Source organism: Dermochelys coriacea, chromosome 11 (genome assembly GCF_009764565.3).
Source record: "Dermochelys coriacea isolate rDerCor1 chromosome 11, rDerCor1.pri.v4, whole genome shotgun sequence".
NCBI lineage: Eukaryota > Metazoa > Chordata > Testudines > Dermochelyidae > Dermochelys > Dermochelys coriacea.
Window position 1 is genome coordinate 75,978,571 of NC_050078.2, and position 20,041 is coordinate 75,998,611.

The 20,041-nt window shown below is 44.7% G+C and overlaps 1 protein-coding gene across 5 annotated transcripts in view; it reads right to left on the minus strand.

Moving 5' to 3' along the window:
* Positions 1-20,041, minus strand: part of SH3BP4 (SH3 domain binding protein 4) — a 131,398-nt gene that overhangs the window by 63,908 nt on the left and 47,449 nt on the right. Inside the window, exon 1 of one of the 5 annotated variants that reach the window (XM_038422103.2) lies at positions 2,958-3,237. The exons of the other annotated variants lie outside the window; for them this stretch is intronic. The gene's annotated coding sequence lies outside the window, so the exon portion shown is untranslated. Of the gene's footprint in view, positions 1-2,957; positions 3,238-20,041 lie in introns of those variants that run through there. 5 annotated transcript variants of the gene reach the window in all.

The following is a 20,041-nucleotide window of genomic DNA, read 5'->3' on the forward strand; positions in this document are numbered from 1 at the left end:
GCAGATTGCAAACAAACAGCGGATGAACATTGTAAGCAAGTGCCTGAACAAAGTCAAGCAGGCAGCCGCCACCCTTCTCAGCACATCAGAGAGAACACTGTTTTCCCTGCGAGACTCCCTTTTCCTCAGATCAGGCACAGTTCTAACAGCAGAGACAGCGGCATTGAACACTGACCCACACCTCAGCACCAACGGTGCAGCCCCAGAGGAGAGGACTAAAGAGGGTTTTAAGCTGTCTGGGGGCTGGACAAGCCCCTGATTTATTTCGCCAGCTGGGGGGGGGGGGGGCTACGTTATGACAGCCTCCTCTGGGCCGCCCCAGTGCTGCCTGATTCTCCACAGCAGCGGCCTCACTGTGACACACCCCTTACCCAACACGCCCCTTTGGGCTGGAATTGGTGGGCAGGTGGGAGCAAAAGATGCAGCCGCCTTAGAGATCTTCCGCAGCACCTGTGCCGGGGAATCCTCCAGATACAGGCCTTTCAGGGTCCCCTGTTCCACACAAGAAGGTTGGAGCAGAGCTAGGGGGCCACAGGAGTGTAGATCTCACCCTGGGGGTGAAGTTGGTCTCCTTAAAAGCAAATTCTACTCTGTCATCAGGTAACAGACTTCCTCTACTGACTGAGCCATATCCCCACTGGGGCTCAGGTCGGCTTAACAACGGTGCTCAGGCGTGAGCATCTGTCAGCCTTCAGCCCCACAGCTACGTCAACTTCATCTTTAAGTGGAGACAAGGCCCCACAACACCATTTATCCTCTTGTCTGCTCCTGGCGCAGGGAGGCTCTGGCCTGCCCCCAACTCAGAGCAGACTGGAGATTTATTACCCAGCCCTTCTGCGGCTTTAGAAGCCATTCAATAATCCCAACTCTCGAGCTCTAGCCATAAAATCACCAAGCGCTCCCTTCCCCGCCATTAACCACCAGGAGCCATTTGTTTTCATACGGCACCTGCTTGGGAGCGCTGATCAAAATTAACATGTTCTCGGAAAAGTGTTGCATTTTTTGGCTTTTGCGTCTCACCCTTTCTGCCCTGCTCCTCCCCCCTTTTTTTAAAAACATCTGAAAATTCTCCAAGGGAAGACTGTCGGAGGAGGAGGGAGCTGCTTTTGGTCAAAAACTTTGAACAAAATAATTCAGCCAGCTCTTCCAATCATCCCTGTTTCCCACTCTCCCACTCACACAAACATTCCCACTGGAAGGTTAAGAGCCCCCCTTGTAGCACCTCTTGTTATTTTTAAAAACACGGTAGCCTGAAAGCTGTGAATTGAGTTCTTATCCAAGTCATTTGATTTCTCCTTCCTTGCACACCCAGTCCTACATAATCCTTCCTTGTCTTCAGGAATCACTAATGAAATTAACACTCTTTTGCAGGCAACTATGAAACTAGTTCCAAGTTTTAAATTTAGAAAGCAGCAACGCAGACAGGATGTGCGAATTACAGAGCTCATTTGCAAGCATCAAAGAGAACTTGTGCAAGTGAGAAACAGCTACTAAATTCTGTGTTGCGATGCCAAATAGATAAGGAGTACAATTTTTGAAAAGCATGCGACTGAGTAAGGAAACCAAGTCCCATTTGCATAAGGGAATCAATGAGATTTTGGGCCATGTCAGCTTGGGGAAGTGGAACTCAGGCCCTTCGGAAAGTTTTACCTAACATATCATTTTCCAAAAATATCACAAGCTAAATTGCCATAAGGGATGAACCCCTAACTCCTCCCCTCAGCCCCCACAGAATGCCATTGATTTGAATAAGGGCCAGGATTTCACCCAAGATATTTTTGCAAAATGTAACACTGACACATAACCCTAACACATTCTATAGAAGACAGTCTAAGTATACTCCAGCCTCTGAGAAGTGCAGTAATATGAGGTCAGTCTGTTTTAATCTTCTCCTCCCTTCTTGGATCTCAAAGAGCTGTGCCATTTATCTATAAGGAGATACCGCCTGGAATTCTTAAATTAGACGCATGAAAAAAAACCTACATTCACCATCTTGGTTTGTACAGTCTATTTTTGTTTGCTCAAGTCTTCTATAAGGGCTGCAGATACCACATTCAAGAGCCATGTGTGCTCCCACAAGCTCAAGTGACTTTAGCCGATAACCCTGATTGCTAGGTATGCGTTTCATCCATCCCAGATGATGGATCGTTACCACTAGCTTTTCCAGGCAGACAGGAATTCAGTTTGACTAAGAACAGGGAAACACCTCACCAAGGTAGGTACAAGGATGGGGTTATGAAATGAGCACAGGTGGACATTAGTCTCTGGCTTTGTTTAACAAGTAGCCTTGGTGACGCAGATCACAAAGGCAAAGAGGATTTGCACAAGTTTCAAATTCTCCATACCCGATTGGAAACCTCAGACTATTGACCTACATTAATATTCAAGTGGTGCCGTGCCCAGACAACACAGCCCAAACCAAGCGCCCACTGTGCCTGCACACTGGAAGAGACAATTCCTTCCCCCAAGAAGTTTACAGTCTATACAGGCTCAGACAAACGGCGGGAGAAGAGCAGTATTATTTCCATTTTGCAGATGAGGAATTGTGGTACAGTGAGATGAAGTAACTTGCGTCAGATTGCACAGCAAAATCCAACCCATCAAAATCCAATATCTTAACCGTAAGACCTTCCATTCCTTCATCATGGCAGTCAGGAAACACATTGATCAGGTGTTCAGATCATAGGAAATAAGGGAAAATAGCTCAGACAATGCAAGGATGAGTTAGCCACGTGACTCGTGAGTTTGCAGCGTGCCTCAGGTGGAACATTCGCCCCTGCAGAGCACATACATATTTGCAAAGCAAGCTCCACATGCACAGGCTTGACTTTATGTAGACTATTTTGATTAAAATGAAGCAGCGTTAACCCCAATGTACTAGTACTTGCCCCCCCCCACCTCTCCCTCCCCCAGAGATGGGAGGTTCTTCTGGACAGTAAAAAGAAGAGGTTACTCACTCTGTGCACTAGTCGTAGTTCGAGATGTCTCTCTTCTGGGTGCTCCTTTTCGGGTGCCCAATGCGCCTTTGAGTGCAGATTTTCATTAGCAGCATCTGTTCGGCTCACATGTTTGCCCTTCACAACCTCAGGCCCCACACCGAGGTTATACAGGGCTGCACAAGCAAACTACCCTCAGTTCCTTCTCTACCGAAAGTCCCACAGAGGAAACTCTGAAGCAGAGGGGAAGGATGACTGGTAGTGGAGTGTGCAGAGGGGGACACATCTGGAAGAACTCCAGTGAGTAACCTCTCCTTTGAGTAGTGTCCCTATGGATGCTCCTCTTCAGGTGACTCCCAAGCAGTTTCCCTGCAGAGAGGAGCGAGCATCATAAATCGGGTCCAGAACTGAAGACAAAACTGTATTGCCAATTGCTGTATCAGCTCTAGAGGCAGAGACCAGAGCACAGTGTTGAAGAGAGTATGTGTTCGAAACCATGTAGCGGCTCTGCAGATCTCAGAACCTGCAACGTCTTTCCATAAGGCCACAGATGTTGATTGCCACATCGTAGGGTGAGCAAACGCCCCCAGAAGGAGGCTGAATGCTGGCAGCAGCGTAACATGCAGCAATATAGTGGATACAGTGCACCTGGACTTTCAGAAAGCCTTTCACAAGGTCCCTCACCAGAGGCTCTTAAGCAAAGTAAGCAGTCATGGGATAAGAGGGAAGGTCCTCTCGTGGATCAGTAACTGGTTAAAAAGTAGGAAACAAAGGGCAGGAATAAATGGTCAGTTTTCACAGTGGAAAGACTTAACTAGTGGGGTCCCCCAGGAGTTTGTACTGGGACTGGTGTTGTTCAACATGTTCATAAATGATCTGGAAAAAAGGGGTAAACAGTGTTGTGGCAAAGTTTGCTGATGATACATAAATTACTCAAGATAGTTAGGTCCAAAGCTGAGGCGAAGAGTTATAAAGGGATCTCACAAAAGTGGGCGACTGGGCAACAAAATGGCAGATGAAATTCAATGTTGATAAATGCAAAGTAAGGTATTTTAGAAAACATCGAAAGTGATGGGGTCTAAATTAGCTGTTGCCACCTAAGAAAGATCTTGGCGTCATTGTGAAGAGTTCTCTGAAAATATCTGCTCAATGTGCAGCTGCAGTCATAAAAGTTAACGGAATGTTAGGAACTATTAAAGAAAGGGATAGATAAGACGACAAAAAACAACATAACGCCACTCTATAAAACCATAGTGCGTCCACACCTTGAATACTGCATGTAGTTCTGGTTGCCCCTTCTAAAAAATAAATAAATAAATAGGACTAGGGGGATGGCACAGCTTACAAGACTAGGACGGTTCAGCAGAGGAAAGAGATGACTGCGACAGTCTGTAAAATCATGAATGGGGTGGAGAAAGTGAAGGGAGGGTTATTTACCCGTTGAACACAAACCAGGGGTCACCCAATGAAATTAGTAGGCAGCAGGCTTAAAACTAACAAAGTACTTCTTCTACAACGCACAGTCAACCCATGGGAACTCATTGCCGGGGGATGTTGTGAAGGCCAAAACTATAACTTGGTTCAAAAAAAGAAAAGGAGTACTTGTGGCCCCTTAGAGACTAACAAATTTATTTGAGCATAAGCTTTCGTAAGCTACAGCTCACTTCATCGGATGCATTTGTCATCAATGACATCAAAGATGTCATCAATGTAGCGCAAGTAGAGCAGGGGCATTAGGGGACGAGAGCTGAGGAAACGTTCTAAGTCAGCTATAAAAATGTTGGCATACTGTGGGGCCATGCGGGTACCCATCGCAGTGCCGCTGATTTGAAGGTATACATTGTCCCCAGATGCGAAGAGGCTCGTTCACCTGCGCATCTACCAATGTGATATGCCATCATGTGCCAGCAATGCCCCTCTGCCATGTACATTGGCCAAACTGGACAGTCTCTACGTAAAAGAATAAATGGACACAAATCAAACGTCAAGAATTATAACATTCAAAAACCAATTGGAGAACACTTCAATCTCTCTGGTCACTTGATTACAGACCTCAGGGTGGCTATCCTTCAACAAAAAAACTTCAAAAACAGACTCCAACGAGAGACTGAGGAATTGGAATTAATTTGCAAACTGGATACAATTAACTTAGGCTTGAATAGAGACTGGGAATGGATGAGTCATTACACAAAGTAAAACTATTTCCCCATGGTATTTCTCCCCCCCACCCCACCCCCCACTGTTCCTCAGATGTTCTTGTTAACTGCTGGAAATAGCCTACCTTGCTTGTCACCATGAAAGGTTTTCCTCCTTCCCCCCCTGCTGCTGGTGATGGCTTATCTTAAGTGATCACTCTCCTTACAGTGTGTATGATAAAATCCATTGTTTCATGTTCTCTGTGTGTGCATATCAATCTCCCCACTGTATTTTCCACCAAATGCATCCGATGAAGTGAGCTGTAGCTCACGAAAGCTTATGCTCAAATAAATTTGTTAGTCTCTAAGGTGCCACAAGTACTCCTTTTCTTTTTGCGAATACAGACTAACATGGCTTCTACTCTGAAATTGGTTCAAAAAAGAATTAGATAAGTTGATGGAGAATAGGTCCTTCAATAGCTATTAACCAAAATGGTCAGGATGTTCTGGATGTCCCTAAACCTTCGACTGCTAGAAGCTGGGCCTGGATGACGGGATGGATCACTCAATAAAATTGCCCTGTTCTGTTCACTCCCTCTGAAGCACCTGGCACTAGCCACTATTTTAAGACAGGATACTGGTCTAGATGGACCATTGACCTGACCCACTATGGCCAGTCTCATATTTTTATTAATACATCCAGAGATCCACCTTGATAGTGTTTAGGTGGAAATTGTGGAGCCTTTAGATCTATCTGCAATGAAAACAAGCAGTCTAGGAGACTTCTGAAGTCGTTTAGTCCTACCAGGAAAAAGCCCAACACCCGGGTGGAGGGCCAAAAGCCAATCCCCCCGACCTAGTAAGGGAATTCTAGCTCTGTGATGGGGTGTACAGACCCCACACTGCAGAACAAGGGGTTAAGAAGTAGCTCTAGGCCTGGGTGGCCCCATGGGCTGCACCTGCAAAGCCTGCAGCAGCTGGAGCCAAGACAGGTTCAAGGCAGATGCTCTATAGCTCTAGTTCAGGCCGAGATGGTTAAGAAGGAACTGAGGGCGGTTCGCCTGATGGCTTTGGAACGGGGCATGAGGATACGTAGGGCACATGTACAGGTCGGACAGATATCACTAACATGTCTCTGATGGGAGGCACATGGGCATGCACACCTGAACTGGAGAGCCCATAGTGGAGCTTCTCAAACACCTGTAGTGTTTCTCTCTCTTTCTCTCAAGGTTATGGCCAAGTAAGATAGATTTGTGTTCTGCCCTAAGCTGATTAGTTTTAAAAACCATAAACAAAGAAACATTTTGGGGAAACGGGGAAAATATTGGAGTCCAAGAACCTCCTCTTCAAAAGAAAAAGGAGATGCATTTAATATAAAGAACTAATAACAAATGCCAACAGTTTGAGATTGGTTGTATAAATGAAAGTCAGGAGAATGAAATCATAAACAGGGTTTATTTTTCCCTTTAACTTGCCTGGCTATTGTGGCAGTTTTGCAGCATTTAATTCATCTTCAGTTAAAAGCAGAGAGAGTATTGGGCAACAGTTGCATCTATGTTAAGGGCTTGACTTCACTAGGTTGCTGGGGAGGAAGGTGTGTTCTTACCTTGAGCTAGTAAACTAATGTTAAAATCCTAGCAAAGACAAGGCAGTCTAGTTTCCACGCAGGTTGAATCAAAGACTACCAGAGTCAAAGGGTTACCTTAATCTAACTTTGGAGAAAACTACCAACTGCCTCGTCTTCACTGGGATTTTCTCTCAAGTTAGTGAACTCCTGTTAAGACCACATCATTTTTGCAGTGAAGACAAAGCATAAATGGTACAAATGAATGGGAAAACCGCAACCTGTTCATTCTTTCATCCTTTGTTCACAACACGTTTATTCTTGCAATGGATCATCTACTCTGGACATAGATCATAACATCATGGCTACTTCTCTCTGCACCAGTGGAATGGAGTTCATCTTTTTTGGAGGGGAAGGGCGGGGGGGAGAAATATGGGGTTTTTTTGGTTGGTTCCAACAGGTCACTGGGAGGAGCTTTCAATAAAACAAATATGCCTTTTCCGGAGCAGTGGATCCACACTAAGACCCCAGAATTACAGCTTAGCAAAGTGCTACTGTCTTCCCCTTCTCTCCTTGCATACTTCCCCATTCGATTTTGAAGCTGTGAAGCCCAGGAGCTGTGACAGACAGGTGGGGCCAGGCATCCATCAGAACTCAAGTGCTTGGTCAGTGTCTTCCTAATTTTATTTATCAAACAATACTCCATCTTCTGCTGACTCCAAGTGGCTCACATATGAATACAAAAACTGCTGAGAGCCTACTAGTGTCCAGTTTGCTTTGCTGCCCTAAATATAAATGAGAGCGTACCTTTTAAAGTCAAAATACAGTGCTCAGCTGCAGACTTGATGCTGCTGTAACCACTTAGTGCCTTATTTAAGCAATTCTTAATTTTTAAAAACAATGTGATGATCCCTTTGCAAGGCTGTTTTTCTATTTATCATTTCTCCTTCTTAAAAATCAGTTAAAAGGCGGCTAGAAGTATTGGGAGATGAAAGTACAAGGATAAAAATGTAGTGCATATTAAGCAAGAAGTATGGGAATGCAGAAAAGCGTAAGAACTTAGGCAATATACAGAAAAAAAAAGTAAATATTTTCATAGTTGGGAATTAATTTTCTAAAATACCGTCATGACAATCTCAGGAGTGCTCATTCTAGTCAATATTTTACTTAAAGACAGTTGTGTTTTTATTTTGGTTTCCAGTTACAAAAATTCTCAAGGTAACACGACTAGTCACAGAAAGCTTATTTCACTGAATTTCAGGTTGTTAAGTTTATAAAGGACCCACATTTTCTAGATAGATGAGCTTCAGCTGTCAGCATCGTACTTCCAGAATTACCTGTGATTAGTTGGTCATGCTTCGTCTCAAGAGATTATCGTGTAACGGCCAGATTGCTATTCAAGCTAGACTTCTTGAAGTTCTGCCTACATCAACAAAATTTTCAAGCAAAAAAACAAAAACAACCCACACCTCATGTTCTGCACTAAATAAAATACCAGTAAGCATTCTGTCACCTCCAAGTCTCTTTACAATGAAGAGGTAAGTTTGTCTACATTCGGGTTCTTTAGGCCCAGTTTAACTGCATTGGTGCTTGTACAGATGGTAACCACCCTGGTGAATTACACTAGTGCAAACCTCACTTTGCATCAGCACTGCGTGTCTGCATTAGGGGTTTGCACCCAGCCTAACTCACGTAGATGTTGCGGCAGTTGTGCAGGTTTCCCTACTCTAGGCAGGCCCTGCATTAACTGCCAGGCCCCTGTGAGATGCATATTCTGTACTTACTTGAGAAACAAGGAAGCTGAAGCCAGTGACTCATGAAAGGTCAGAGTGGAAACCAACACTAGAACATGCCCCATGTCACAAGACTGCTGTCAGCTAGAATACAGGTGGGGAATTTTCTACTAGCTAAAGGCTTCAAACAGAGTTTATGGAGACATGGAAGATTTAAGAAGTTGGGTGGTTTTTTGGTTTTGTTTTGTTTTTTTTTAGTAAAAGGCAAAGTCAGTTGGAGATGTGTAAATTGGCCAACCTAGCAATGCCATTCTTCAATGGAAACAGGAGATGCTGTCTTTGTGGAAAGGAGATTAGGTCGTATCTTCTTCTGATTTGAGGACTGCTGTCTACTCTAGGGCCAGGTCTCCACTAGTAAAGTAGGCTGGTATAACCATGTCACTCCAGGGCGTGAAAAATCCACCCCCCCTGAGCAACACAGTGAAATCAATTTAACACCTGGAGTAGATAGCACTAAGTTGACACCTAGCTACCTCCTCTTGGGAAGGTGGAATACCTACACCGATGGAAGAATCCCTCCTGTCGGCATAGGTAGCCTCTCCACTGAAGTCCTAGACCTGCCCTTGGTTTCATCCTTCAATTGTCAGTGGCAAACTCCAGCTCTTTAGTTTCGTAACTTTAAATCACACTCCTGGAACCCTAGACAGCTGCCACTATATTTAACAACTTATGCACAGCCATAACCTGTGCGGGGGTGGGGTGGGGAGGGGGATCTGTACCATGTATAAAGACATTTGCAAACTTCAACTTTTTTAGGGAGAAAACTGATTTTAAACAGGGCTTTCCTTCAAAATCTTTGCTGGAAGAGACTGTTTGAAGGGCTGGATATAGGAAAGGAATCACAACAGGTTAAATCCTAGACTGACATCTACATTGCAACTTTGTCAAGTCTAAATGCTTGTTTACAAGGGGACTAGAACAGAATGTGAATTTAACATTTAACTGTAGCTATTGAGGAATAAATAAGACAGTCTGCAGAGGGAGTTACTCCGAAATAGCTAAAGTGGAATAGTTACAATGGAAATGCAATGCTTCCCCAGTTTCTCCAGGTAGACAAACCCTAAAAGAAAGATTTTGAGGCCATCTTTATACATCAGATGGGAGCAATGAATAAAACGTGCTTTTCTTTTCTTTTTTGAACTTTGCAGCTCATCTTTGATTTTGCAGGGAAGTACTAGATGGACATGGTCAAGGGTTATATATCATTTAAAAACAATTTGTTGTTAACACTTAGAAATCTGTTTTGTGTTATCAAAGTCATATTCCACTCCACCGCTGCCCTTTTGCTGCAACCTGAGTTACAATTCTAATAGAGAAGAGATAAACAATAGCTTTTGCAGGGATACCAAGTTTCTTGTGTCTCAATGATTTCCAGAGCAAGTGGCACTGTTCACAAGTGAAAAGATTTGCTTTGCAAACCCAACCCGAGCTGTTAGACAAGCTAGATTTATTTCTGCCCCATGGATCCCTCACAACCACTGAAAAAATCCCACAGGCAAAATGGGATTCAGCTATGCCCAGGCAATCTCACTTCCCTTAGAATCCACAGAGATGGGCTCAAAGAAGGGTCAGATAATCCCCTAGGCTGGTGGAAGAGGGAGCTCTTATTTATAGAATAAAGTGTGTGGATTTCCAACAGCAATTTACGCTCTTGGCTGCATGAAGACATTAATGCTCTGCCAGAGGCTCCAGGTGTCTGTAACAGCCAGTCACAGCTGGCAAGGAGCCCAAAGATTCACTTCACACTTAGGTTTAGAATCATAGAATATCACCGTTGGAAGGGACCTCAGGAAGTCATCTAGTCCAACCCCCTGCTCAAAGCAGGACCAATCCCCAATTGTTTTTGCCCCAGATCCCTACATGGCCCCCTCAAGGATTGAACTCACAACCCTGGGTTTAGCAGGTCAATGCTCAAACCACTGAGCTATCCCTCCCCTATGAGTACTCCTGATTTTACCTGTCCTCTGGCAGTTTCACAGCTGAGGGGTATTGGTGGTGGCTGGTGCTACATCAGCAGTTCATCTGGTCTGTCTTCTTGCCTATTCTGACCTAAAACTCTAGGACTCTGGTGTAAATCAGCATAGCTTCATAGACTTCAATGGCACTACCTTGTTTTACACCAGCTGACAATCTGGCACCTTAATCCCACCCAGCACTGCTAACGCTCACAATATTGAGGTTCCACCTAAAACCCCCAGCTCTAGGAGGTAGGTGATGATGAGACAAGATGGGTGAGGTAATATCTTGGACCAACTTCTGCTGGGGAAAGAGATGAGCTCTGCAAGTTCGAAAGCTGTTCTTCAGGTCTGGGTACAATTTATTTATTTTCAATTAAAACTAAAAGTTCAGAGCACTCACAGCTGCAGAGAAAAGTTTGAAAATGTGACTCAAGTGCACCTTTAAAAGGTTCAAAAAACTAGAATATAGTCCCAAATTTATAACTTTTTAAAAACCTCACAATTTTCAAGCCAGTCTCATGATTTTCTGGGCCTAACTCTTTAGCGCACATTTGGGGACGGGAAGCCTGCCCCAATGAATCCTGACCACCCTGCTTCTATGGCGTCTTCATGCCTGTGCCCATCAACAAACAGGAACAACAGTTTTAGATGGTAAATTCCCCACTTGGCAGCAGGAGCACCCAAACAATAGAATGATGACTGAAGGAGGGATAATGTGATGTTGGATACTGTCCTCTTAGTTCTCAGATTTATAAAAGCAGAAAAAAATATTTTCACCTTCAAAGATATACAAAAACTTTTCTTAGAAGATGATTATGTTAAAACGCAGGTTCTCTGTAGATAACAGGCTAATATGAACTCCCATGCATCCAGCGATAAGTTTTCTGGAGCAGCTGGTAGGATAGAACAAAGGAGGATATTTTAATCCAATTCACTCATTTTAAAAAGCCCGAGTTGCAACAAGTAGAGGGACTAATGGGATAGAGCACAGGGTTCCGGATCAGATGCTCCTCCCCTTTCACAATTCAACCGAACAACCTGGCGCCAACAGTGCAGTCCCAACAGGATACATTCCCCGCTCCTCCAAAGGCTGCCCACAGCAGGGCAGAATCACACCGAGCCGCGCTGCCCCAACAAGCAGGCTGGCAGTGGAGCGAGCAGGCTGAAGGCCTGAGATAAGAGCTGAAATGCTCAGACGGAAAGAGAGCCGTGACACAGCTGAGAAGCAAACTAACATGCAGAAATATGAAGTTTTCCCGTGAACAAAAGACCAACGGGGGAACGTTCCAGGATGAGATGGCCATAAAATTCTTGGCCCAGAGCAGGGACAGTCACTCACCACTGGCATAGCCCAGGCATTGCCTATGGGAGCGCCCCTCTGGAGTGCAACTCATTTCCACTTCCTTACTACACTGCTTATATGTTTGATTGATTGTTGAAAATGTGGCCTCGGAGTCTCTTTTAAAAGATGGGGAGCAGAGCTCGGCGAATGTTCCCTGTTTCGATGTCTTAACAAGAGGCCAGATCCTCCAAAGCACTCAGCACCCAGCAGCTCACGTTCTTCTCAGTGGGAGCCGAGCATGCCTGAAAACCCCATTATTCTCCACAGGGCAGAACAGGAAATGAGCAATGGTTAGTCTAAGCAAGAGGGAGGATCTTCAGTTGAGCTATACTACCTGACCAGAATACTGGAAGAACGTCATGCTTTACATGCACGTCACTTACATGAAACAAGTCAGAGACTTGGGCCACGATCCTGCAAAGTGCCCAGGAGCCAACCCGCAGGGGAAGGCCTGTCTTTTTGTTCTGTGTTTGAGCAGCACCTACAGGGGTACCAGTCCACGCCTAAAACTCCCACGAGCCATTGCAATACAAAACAGTGCACAAGCACAACAAATTGCAGATTCGGGGCCTTGTTTTGTGCCAGTTATCCTCCTATAATCAGAGCTGGAAGGGACCTCAAGAGGTCATCTAGTCCAGTCCCCTGCACTCATGGCATGACTAAGTATTATCTAGACCATCACTGACAGGTGTTTGTCTAACCTGCTCTTAATCTCCAATGATGGAGATTCCACAACCTCCCTAGGCAATTTATCCTAGTGGTTAACCGCCCTGACAGTTAGGAAGTTTTTCCTAACGTCCAACCTAAACCTCCCTTGCTGCAATTTAAACCCCTTGCTTCTTGCCCTGTCCTCAGAGGTCAAAAAGAAACATTTTTCTCCCTCCTCCTTGTAACAACCTTTTCAAACTTGAAAAGTATCATCATGTCCCCTCTCTTCCAGACTAAACAAACCCCATTTTTTCAATCTTCCCTCACAGGTCATGTTTTATATACCTTTAATCATTTTTGTTGCTCTTCTCTGGACCCTCTCCAATTTGTCCACATCTTTTCTGAAATGTGGCTCCCAGGACTGGATACAATACTCCAGTTGAGGCCTAATCAGTGCAGAGTAGAGTGGAAGAATTACTTCTCGTGTCTTATTTACAACACTCCTGCTAACACATCCCAGAATGATGTTTGCTTTTTTTGCAACAGCATTACACTGTTCACTCATTTATCTTGTGGTCCACTTACTTCAGACTATTTCTCCAGTTTGCCCAGATCATCTTGAATCATAATCCTATCCTCCAAAGCACTTGCAACCCCTCCCAGCTTGGTATCATTCGCAAACTCTATCAGGGTACTTTCTATGCCATTATCTAAATCACTGATGAAGATATTGAACAGAACCGGACCCAGAACTGATCCCTGCGGAACCCCACTTGTTATGCCCTTTCAGCATGATTGTGCGGCCAGAATGGGTGTTGCATAACTACACACTCTCTCATCCATTCTGTAATGGATTTCAGAACAAACTAATCTGGGAAAACCCCAAACGCTTTTTGTTCCTTCCATCAAGATGAGGCGGCTGGGCTCTCTGACAGCCTGCCACAGATCTCAAGTCTTGATATACAGTGGCCAAAGTTTTCAAACCTGGGGGTTTAAAGTTAGGCTCCTACATGGAAATGGCTGATTGGGAGGGAAAAAATCAGGCCACATCCATTTTGGTACCGCAATGGATTACACAAGGCACTTAAACACTTGCTTAACTTTAAGTATATGAGTAATTCCATCCCTGTTCAAAGCTTTTAAGCATATGCTTATATCTGACCAACTTAATGCGACTTAAACACATGCTTAAAGTTAAGCACACGCTACATCAGGGCCTATGGTTTAGGCACTCAGGTTTGAAAATGTTGGCCTGTAGTCCTGGCTCTGTCTTACTGCACAAGTGCTACTCTAGTTGGTCAGTATTAGGAGCTAGAGTAAACCAGAACGAAACCGTACACTCTCATATTCTATCCTTTACCTAATTGAACCACTGAACACAGGAGCCGAAAGTCACTTCCAGTTAGGGCTCTTTATTAACGAGACTGACTCTTTTCTCTGCAATTTCAGTTTCAAAGTAAGGGACCAAAAAAGTCTGAGGATTTGGTGCTTCCAAAGACACTCAACCAGACATAGCTAATGTGGAAAAAAATGCAAATATTAAAACAAAATTATTGCAGAGCAAGTAGCATCCAGCTCCTCCCAGAGCCAGGAGGAAAGGGAAAGAGAATCGAGGATTAAAGCTCTCAGTTCAGGTAATTATGATTAAAAATAAACTCCAAATGATGGAGTAGGATGAAGTGATTTAGTTGCCCAAATCCCATTGTAAATCAATGCTAAAATAGATATTCAGGTGGCAAAATACAGATCAGGCACCTTTGAAAATTCATCCTCCATGAGTTTAGTGGGACTGCTTTAATGATTTCCAAAAGGCCCCTTCCCATTGGTTTTAGTTATACCATCCAGGCTTCACCACCAATAAACTATTGAGTCAGTGGATATATAAAGCCCAGGGTGGGTGTAATTGCACTTGTCCATTGCAGAAACTGGTGAAATCCATTCTGTCACAGGGTCTGAAATAAAGCTATTCTGGAAACTGGTTCAAGTATTCACATACTTTGCATAATCTATATTGGAGAACTCCTCAATAGCAAACTACACACAGAAAATACACACAGTGGTCGATTAAAAAGGTTTCTTGAATTAGCCCTCGATCCACCACGGCACCTAAACACATACTAAGCTTTAAGCATGAGTAGCCCCATTATATTCAGCATGTGCTTCGCTGGATTGGGGCTTTAGTGTAGTATCTATGCAGACATTGACAAAGCAGAAGTTGGTGCTATGGGAGAAAGGAAAAAGTTATTAACACGAGGGGGATCAGAGAGACTTTCTAACCATGACAAAACAGTCAGGAACTTGGAGCACCCACTGCTACAGCCTTGTTCCCACCAATTTTCTCTTCGTCAGAATAAATATAGGAAAAAGGATATTTTCCAAAAATCCCAACTAAAGAAAAAAGTATAGGTTAGACCCTCCACTTAAGAATAGTGCAATGTGTCTGTATCGGAGTAGTCCTCATATCAGAGCAGTGAAAGTTGCTTCTTCACAGGGCGATAGAGAAGAGTGCTTTACAGTCCTGGGAACGCGATTCACAGCAGCAGAATGGAAAAAGGACATGCAGAGCATTGGAAGAATAGAAGGAAGTTGAAATTTCTAAAGGGTAAAAGTGCAACCTACTGGGATTGGCACAGACTGAATGGAGATAAATGCCCTGATTTAAATCAGTGTTTTCTGTACTTTGAGAAGGGTAGTACACAGAATGGACATAGATAAGATAAAATAAGATAAAATCCAGGCTCCAGAATAAGCCGGCTCAATAACTTCTTCTTAAGCGTTGAGTGTTATGATGACCCTCTATCATTCGCAACCTGAGACCTAACACCCCTCTGGTGTCACAGGAGAAAATATTTTCCTGGAGACCATTTAAAGCAGCAGCAGCAGCAGCAGCAGCAGCAGCAGCAGCAGCAACACTCTGCACTTCTCAGCTGAGGATCTCAAAGCATCGTCACAAACAATTAATCCAGCCTGGTGGTGGCAGCATGTCAGTTTCACACATGGGGAAACTGAGGCCCAGAGAGACTAAGTGACTTGTCTCCCAGGTGTCATACGCAGCCTACAGCAGAGCTGGGAAAAGACCTTCAGACTGCCAAATGCCTACCCATGTGCTTCAGCCTTTTTCTGATTGAACGCCTCAGCCCAAGGCAGGCAGGTGATCCATCACCATGCACGGCCTTGGTTTCTAACAGTCTTTATTGGACCCTCCTGTTGCAAATTTAGCTCAGTCTTCCAGACTGTGCGAACAGAGCCATTGTCTCTACAAGCCTTCCACTCACTGCCAACGCAAAAATGCTTACCCAGGCACTGAATGGTACAACTAGCTGTGATACACTCATTCTGCCAGGGAAGCACTGATTAACATAGATATGGGCGCCAGGGGACCTTAACTAAGAACCTCAGAGACAAATCACTGAATTTCATCAGGGTCACAGAGGGCTAAATCTTTGGCAATATACTATGTGCAGCAATATTAACCTGGTCCTTTGTAGAGTTTATAATGCCATAAAAAGGACTCTCCTCCCAGGTTAACTAGCACATGTCCTGTAATTCTACAGCACCAGAGCCAGTAATAAAGCAATTATACACATGCAAGTCTGTCACACACAGTCACAGGGTATTTGACAAAAGAGCAAATGAAATACAAGTTTGTGTCTCATTGTTATATACCATGGTTCATAGACTTCACGGACACAATGGATTATTATAGCCATCTAGTCTGACCTCTCATATAACAGGCTGGATGATCTTCTCTGGCAATTCCTGCACCTAGACCAACAACTTGCGACAGAACCACAGCATAGCTATCTAAAACACCTGTTAGATGGTGATCTCAAACAAGTTTTATTCCAGCCCCCATTAAAAAAAGTACAGGTCAAACATCTGACGTTCAAAGAATTCAATCAAGGGACAGAATACAAATGCAAATGCTCAGAACCACATGCATATATGAAAAAAAGTTTGCTCTCTCTAGATCAGAGAACAGGAGAGCTCATTCTACTAAGGTGCTGAGAGACCTTGGAACCTACTGGGATAGACAGGCTGATCTGAAGAAGTGTCTGCAAGTTGGTCTATGAGGATTCCAACCAGCCCGCAGACCCGGGTTTCTTCCTCTCCATCCCTCCTATTGACACAATGGACAGCGACCAGGGCTGTCCACCCACTCCATGGTGCAATCAAAAGTTTGGCTATCCTACCACGAAGCCAGCAGCTGCATTCCCTTTGGGACTTCTGCTTTAGCAAATGTCAGTGGTTAGAGCAGGGGACTGGGAGCTGACAGGGGACTGAGCCTCACTGCCCCTGAAATCCTCTGTACCTCAAGTTAGCTGGTTTGTTAAAGGGGGTAGGATAGCAGCCACATGGGCATTAAAGGACTGGAAGGGAGATTGAGTCACAAAGTGAAAATGGATGTAGAATTGTTACTCTCCAGTTTAGCTTTGGCCCATAAGAGCCCAGTTTCTTCAGTATGGCTTTGGCCCATAAGAGGATTTTTGGGGGTGACTTTTGAGTAAAATCTTATTAGCTGTTTGAATTCTGGAAGGACAAACAAACTGTTCCCAGTTCAGAAAAATATATATATATTCTAGCTACCTTCATTTCAAACAGAAAAACTCAAGTGGCAAGGGACTTTTTTCCTTCTGTTTGTGTATAATGCCTAACACACCAGGGGTCCTAAGCCAGGACTGGCACTTGTAGTTGCTATGGTAATACACAAATGTGTTACACTTGTCACACATTACATTAGCAGTATGTGATTCTCAAAGTTTGAAATAAAAATCTAGTTTTAGAATACAATTAGGCATGTCTGAAAGTATGGCAGCGTCAGAAATTCTAGGATGTGCACATCACGTTTGCTAGCAAAGTGCATAACTGTTCGGGCATGGAATTTCCCAGCTCTGCTGGCAAAGGCAGATGAGCCTTTAAGGTCTATGAGCCGATTACCTCCCAATTATAGGGTTCGGTTCTCCTTCAAGGCCTAAAAACACAAAATCCTAGCATTAAGGCAGCATTAAGATAGCAAGATCAGGCACTCACTCAGAGTAGGGAGCTCCAAAAGCAAAGGTTGTTCTGACAACATGAACACTGCCCCAGTGCCGGAACGTCCAATTCCTCGTTGGCTCGTTGAACATAAGTCTTGATGTGTTGCCTTACTCCGCTATTACTGTGCCCCATTACATTGACAACATGGGCGACGGGGGTGACCTAGAATTGCTTAAGAGTGCTGTTCTACCCACAAATGGCACTTGATTCATGAAGTTACTGGTCAGGACCAATAAGTGGCCTGTCTTGATCTTTCTGAAGGAAGAGCAACCAGGAATGCGGGAAGGGGAGTGTTTAGGGCCTCGATTGAGAGACACTCTTCCTACCTGCAGGGAGAACCCCAACCAGGTAGACTCCTGCATCAGCAGAAACTGCCTGAAGAGAAGTTACGGACTCCTGCTGCTACAGAGACCACAACACTAGGAGCTCTGGGGAGCAAGGAAATCCCTAGCACCCAGGGGACAGGTAGGCACCTAGGGGACTCCCTCCTGACTAGGAAGAGAGGGGACATCTAAGGAGCACTGTTCATGCCAAGTGACCCCACGAAGGCCTGAGTGTGAAAAACTGAATAATAGAAGTTACAGCAAACGTGCGACTCCAGAAACTGGCCTGTTAAAAAGAAAAGCCACAGAAACTGGGACAAAGCTCCAAGAAAGGAAACAGTGGGTGGGTCCTTATTGTACCCGCGCCAGGTGAACAGATGCCTTGCTCCAAGGGATCATGAGAGATTGTGGAACGAGTTATCCCCACCCTGTCCCTGCGCAAACTGGGCCTAGCGCTTGCCAATGTGCCATTATTAGCTAACAGAAAAGTAACAAGAAGAGCAGAGGCATCTGGCCCAGATCTGCTGCTGCAAGGCATAAATTAACAACTGTTGTGCGAATCGTCATCTCACCCATCCCCACACCCATCAGGGTGCACCAGGAGGAGACAATTACATTCAACAGGACGGGGGTGGAAAAGCAGAACAGGGAGCACTTCCAAGCTAACCACAGGTTGTTCTTAATCATGCTTCCACACCCTGCATCTATTATAACCCTAACCTGGGGACATATATTTAGCATTGACACAAAGAAGGTAAACTACAGGAGGCAGTTTTGCCACAGAGTTCTTTCTATATTGTAGGTGAGAAGTGTTGATTAGCCCCTTGTTAGTCCGCGTGTTCAGAGACCCCGACTCCTCCACGTATCAGTGCAGTTAGACAGGAGGAGCAGTCAATGATTCCCTTTGAATTTTGTGAGACGCAAGTGGTTTTCCCATTGCTGTAAAAACTCCAGCTCCCTGAGTGGTAGTAGGTAGGTCTATGGAAACATTCATCCATTGACCTGGCTGCATCTACACCAGAGGGTAGGTCGGCACAGCTACGGAGTGAAGAGATGAAGATTTTTCCTCCCCCTCACTGCTGTAGCTATATTGACCTGAGAGTGTTCAGTATAGGCCAATCGTAAGTATTGCATCTGTATAATGGGTTTAAAAATAATTCCCTGTCTCACAGGGTAGGAGGACAGCTTATCAATGCACATGAGCTGCTTGGTGACTACAGGGATGAGTGCCACAGAAAAGCCTCTAAATGGAGACTAAAATACGGCTGCACTGAGGAATGCAAACATGGTGCGCCTCTGATTTGTCTTTTCCTTTGGAGAGTCAGCCACCCAAGGTCTGACAAGGCCCTATCTTGGTTAGCTTAGGAGCTCTGACACGATCACAGCATGGAAAAAAGTATGGCTGCAGGCTAAGTAGTCATCATTTTAGTCATGGAAATACTAGGGAGCAGGAATCAAGCCCAGGTTTCATGCTGCACTTCAGACTCTGTAGTCGCTGGGAGCTGAGTGCAAGCAATGATCCCGGTATCTTTGCTACCGAACTGGCTGGTTTACACTCTTACCTCTCCAAGCACTTTGAACCAGGCCTGAACTTGCTTAGCTTAAAACGAAATCAGAGAAGATTCAGTACAGTTGGTCCAAGCAAGACATTCCTTTTAGAGCCTCTACATGCTTCCAGGGCATTTGGAACCTACCCTCTCCCCCCACAAAACTAAGCCCAGAGATGCCTCTTCCTCTACTCTCACCAAGCATGCTATTCCCCTGAGCTCTCTGAGCAGGGGACAAATTCAAGTGCTAAGAAGGTTCAGGAAAAGGACAATAGCCTTAGGCACGGCTCACCCAGAGCAAAACAGTCTCTGCAGCAGGGGTTCTCAAACTACTTTTGCTGGGGCTCTCCTTTGAAAATATTTCAGGCTTTGACGACCCACCTCCAAAAACAAGTGATAGCAAATTACTCTACGTACTCATAGGAGCACTAAATGAAGCATGTAATCATTACCCCTTGAAGATAATGGCCTAGTAGAACTGCATCACGCCACTGAAGATGCCATCGCTTGGCTAGACGACTATGCACACACTAAATAAATAATTATCCCTGCCATCAAAGGCACTGAAGCCTTTCAAAAAGTGTAAAGTAGGGTGACCATATTTCAAGTTCTCAAATAGAGGACACTGCTGGGGGTGGGGAAGGCGGTTGCAGCAGTACCATACCATACTACCCTTACTTCTGTACTGATGCTGGGGTGGTGCTGCCTTCAGAGCTGGGTGCCCCACCAGCAGCTGCCACTCTCCTGCCACCAGCTCT